The following is a 5,236-nucleotide window of genomic DNA, read 5'->3' on the forward strand; positions in this document are numbered from 1 at the left end:
AAACTATGAATGATAGCAAGTTGAAACCCATTTTATTTTTAATATTTTACTAATATCTTTCATACCTATGTCTTGATTCACGTGTAGCAATTCTAAAATGCCTAAATAATCAATATTATTAATCCGGCATATAACCTGAGCGTTCCAACAACTCGTTAAATCAATATATATGCTTATTGATGAAACGACGAAAGTTGTTTTTTTCCTCAACAATAAGATATTATTTCTCGGTCGCCTCGAGCATTTTAGAATTTTCCGAATGAGACCCGAATTTTCAATAGGCCATATCTTAGCAGCTGTTCGACAATGGCACTCTCTAAATATGAATCGGCCCTTTTGAATCCAAAAATGCAGGTTTCAGGGGCGTAACATCATTATTAAAAAAGTTGTCAAAAACGATATTTTGCGTTTCCGGCGGATATGGAAATGCTACACGTGAATCAAGACATAGGTATGAAATATATTAGTAAAATATTAAAAATAAAATTGGTTTCAACTTGCTATCATTCATAGTTTTTCAGATAATCGCAAATAAGTGCAAAATCCCAACGGCCGCAGACTTATTTAACAGAGTGTACGCTGACTTCCCTCACAAGTGCTTTCCTAATTCGCAATCTGCAACTTCATATGAACAACATTCCTTGTGATTTAGTCTTTTAAAACCTTTACACGTTTTTAAAATTTTTAAAATTAGAAAAATCTTCCTAAACACCCTCGAGATCGGATTTTTCTTGGTTATATACGACGTGATATATCTTGCTTCTGCCATTTCGTTTTCCTCAACAAACTGAATATCCATATCAAATTTATAGCATAAAAATACCGAATGCTAATCCTTGACGTACATCTCGCTGACAATCCTTGGAAGCGTAAATAAACGTTTAGACGAAATATCTGTACATCTCACTAAATCTTTTACATTATTGAAAGTAAGAACCTTTAAAAAATGTGTTTCGGTAAGAAAGAATAACAGTAAAGTCGTCTTAACTATATCGGTCTTTCTTACTATTTTCATTATGACTTACAGAACTATTTATGTAACTTGTGATTAACGATTTGATACTCTTAATATCTCAAATTATTTACGGGTGAACTGTAGATTTTATAACTTACTCCAATCTCTGAAATCCGTGAAAAAAAGGTTTTACAGTAATTATATGGCTTTAATAATACGTAGAATAGGGTATCTTTATATATATAAATAAATAATTGTAGATTTATATGAAGATATATATATATATATAGATGTATATGCATAGAGATATAGATGTATTTATAGATAAAAATATATATATAGATAAGGAAAAACGCTCTCCAGCAGACTAGAAACCTACAAGCGAATTTGGAAAATTTAAATTTTGGTGTTTAATAAATATCATACCGATCAACAAACAAAACTGACCATTTTGACACGCGAATACAAAGTCAAGGATTTTAGTTTTTATTTCGACAATTAATTAATGTATAATTATCATATCGTCCAAACCATTATCAAATGTAGTAAAATTATCCGATGTTCCTTAAAATTTCCCGTTTACTCAACTCTCCCAAATGCCTAATTCACTTTATGAGTTATTGGTTTTGTACGGTTAGTTGCCTCGACTTTGAACAATTCATAAGCGTAAGGCTTTCCATCAACTGGATTTCTAATACAAACTTCCAATAAGTCCAGTTCGATTACCCTTGAATGTCTTGTTCCACCGTCATAAACATTTAGCTATGGCATAATACTATCAGACTTTTACTGATGGAATACTGCAGTCAGGAACAACCTTGGCACATAAGCGACTTGCCTTCTTAGGTAATATATGAATGACTTCAGAGTCTTACTAAACTTTAACAAAGTCTACTTGGCTAAAATGTTACGTCATAATTCTAGCCCAAATAGGCTTGGTTAGCCGATTGGCGATTCTAGGTGAGAAACGCGTTGCAAAAGTATAATTTTCAACTCGGCTAGCGATAAATATTTCTAGCCGATTGGCGACTGGTCTAAAGCCCCGTTTTCAATCACGAATTTTTCTTAAAAAAATTGAAAACGGGGCTTAACCCACTCGCCAAACGGCTAGAACGGGGAAAATGGCGAAATATTTGGCAATACTTGATTTAGGCGGGTTTTTTAATCGCGAAAACGAAGCTGGAGAACCTGTTTTAAGACGTAGAAGAGTGCAACGTGTACGACAAAATCCATTGGAATTGGATGAAAAAGAGTTTTTGGAGTATTACCGACTACCAAAATAAGTATTTAAGAAGTTATGGAATGAACTACGACCTGATCTTGAACCTGAAGTGTTGAGAAGTCGACCACCGTTGCATTCTGCATTATAATTTGGTTAATATCCTTCCCGCGGTGCCATAATTATTTACTTTTCAACCACCAAACTAGAGGCTTGCGCCGCCGCTGCCGATAATTTTGAAAACGCTGATCGCGCCGCCGCCGATACAAAAAACGGCGGGCTGCCGTTTTTTATATACACTTTTTATTTTGGTATATTAAGCTTGGTTTTCATTTACGCGAAAATAACGACATTTGAACACGACTTCGAACGTCAAATTTTGGTTTTCGGTGGAAGGACTAGTACGAGTTGGTATTTTCCCTGGTCGCGTGTTTTTTAAACTGTCGCTTAAAAAAATAGCACTAAAATTTAAACAAATGCCGCTGCCGCCGCCGGTATATTTTGGGTCAAACGCCGCCGCCGACCCATATCAGATCGGCGCAGGCCTCTACACCAAACTACACAAAATTATTCAAAAATTCTTGAAAGCAAACTTTACAAAGATAATTTTCACCGAGTTCACGAAAACTGTTTCTTGTCGTCTGCCTAAAAACTGGTGATTTACCACGAAAATAGGACTCTCCTAGTGGGCGGGGCGTAATTTCGACTAGAATTATTTTGGCTAGATCTCATTTTGCTTGATCGCACTTCGTAGACTTTTGCAACCGATTTTTTTTCTAGCTCACCAATCGACCTAGCCAATTTGCGATTTCTAGCCGATGAGCTAATAATTTGTTAGGACTTTTGCAACGGGCCCTTAAGCCGCTTCAAGATTAAGTTTTAGTATATAGCTAAATTAAATAAATATTTTGAACAAATTATAAGATAAGAGTAAGATAAGAACTTATATAAACCTTTTTTAACAGCCACTACTGACAATTGTCCTGGTTCCGGTTAAACATCGGGCCAGAATGGCCAAATCTATTCGTCTACTGTTAAGGCTAATATAAACTGGGTCCTGACCCAAATTGTTTCAAATTCACGTAAAATGTAAAGTTTATATTTGGTTGAATTCCTTGGGTTCTGCTTTATAGATTTCCTAAAAATAAATTTCAAATTGAAACTAATTAAACACACGATGCATTGACCTTTAAAAGATCTAGAAATAAAGTATCATAATTGAAATATAACTTGACAAACTTTATTTGAAATGAACAGCATTTTAAGTTTTATGCACAATGTTATATTCTGAGAATCTTGAATCTTTTATTATTTACGTTTGACAACATTGTCTATCCATTGTTTTTTCGAATTTTCTTCATATCTTTATTAGATTTAAAGATATTAAGTATTATGTTAATTGAAATTAATTTTTTGAAACACTATCTTTTAAATATTTCAAAATTAATACATTGAAACGTTCAATAGCTTTTTGAGATCTTTATGTAGTTTTCCCATTAAACTTAAATTAGGGTAGGTTGTATAATGTCGGTCGTTTTTAAATTTGAATACATCATCGACACTAAAATAGATAAGGCTGTGTGATTTTCAAAATATTTTAGTTTTTTTTTTCAAATTTCATTATTTATTAAATTACACTTTGCTCCCAAAATGCGAACGCGTTCGCAGCCCAGACAGACCCACAGACACGGTGATTGTAATACTCCTCCGAGGGGACTATGTCCCCTGGGAGCGGTAATATCTATAATTAAACGCTAAACGTTTTGAGATACAATATGAAAAGAAAAAGAAGCACGCCATTAAGTCTATTTAAGAAGTGTTAAGTTTGCTCAGTTGAGGGCTAAGTATATTTGTGGCATTAATTAAATCATCAAAAAGATCATGATTGGAGCTTAAAGCCTGGTTTTTAATAGTAGCGGCGCTAAGGTTTTCCCCAGGTGGGCTAATTACTTTGTGGCCCCTACAACCCTGGGGTACACTCCATTTTACAAATTTAGTGACCCCTTAAAAATTTTCCAGGAAGCGAGAAGAGCAAGGTCGTTTTATTGTTGCGGCTCTCGTCGCGTTTACTGGACCCCCTATGACCTTGTATCCGACCTGGAGGGGACACTTGCATACCCGGGGTATTTCCTTAAATTCCCTTTCTTTTCTTTCTATTGTCCATTCAAATGTCTCTCAATTTCCGCTCCCTTCCTCCCGAATCTATCTGTTTATGGTCTACTATCTTATTGAGTAAATAAAATAAATTTCTAGAGATAAAGAAAAGTCATAAATTCAAATATGTGGCCTCTTAATTATAAATATGTGGAACTTTTAATATAAATATGTGGCCCCTCTCAGAAATGCAGGGGGGCTAAAGCCCACTTCAGCCCACCCTTAGCGCCGCTACTGGTTTTTACTGGATGCCATTCATCGGTGGAAACTGAAAGGTCGCAAGATAGGCATTCTAAATAGCTGTATTCAAAACAGATTAATATTTATTTTTGTTTAAATTATAATATTCAATTTAAATTTTAATTAATTTCTAGGGATAAATTACTGAAAACTGATAATCACATAAACAATTTGTTGTTGATTCATCAACGATGTATCACAATTGTTTATTGATTGAAATTTCTTTATTTTCATAAAACCCAAAATAATAATTTTTATGTTATTAGATTAAGTCACACTTTCGTTTTTTTTAAATGATAACTAGCTATTGCTTAAGTTTGGTTGTTTTTATAAGTTCTGATGTCCCGAACATTATTAAAATATTAATTACTCTTATTCTTATTTATTTTTATTAATAACACTATATTTTATCATTATTACTAAAATAAATATTAATATAACAGTAAAAATTACTAAGATCAATTATTAATTTGAAAAAATATCATATCAATAATCAAAGTGTTTAGCGAGGAGCCCTGGTAATTTAAATATTGAAATAGGAAAACAAATAAAATGAACATAACTGAATTCATTTTTAATTGCATTAAATAGTTGCATTAAGAATGGCTTTTAATTTTATGTAAATTATTTAACGGCGCAATTTAATTAAGATATCAGTGAGCGAAATC

The sequence above is a fragment of the Leiobunum rupestre genome, chromosome 2 (assembly GCF_980474605.1).
Source record: "Leiobunum rupestre chromosome 2, qqLeiRupe1.1.hap1, whole genome shotgun sequence".
Taxonomy (NCBI): Eukaryota; Metazoa; Arthropoda; class Arachnida; order Opiliones; family Sclerosomatidae; genus Leiobunum; species Leiobunum rupestre.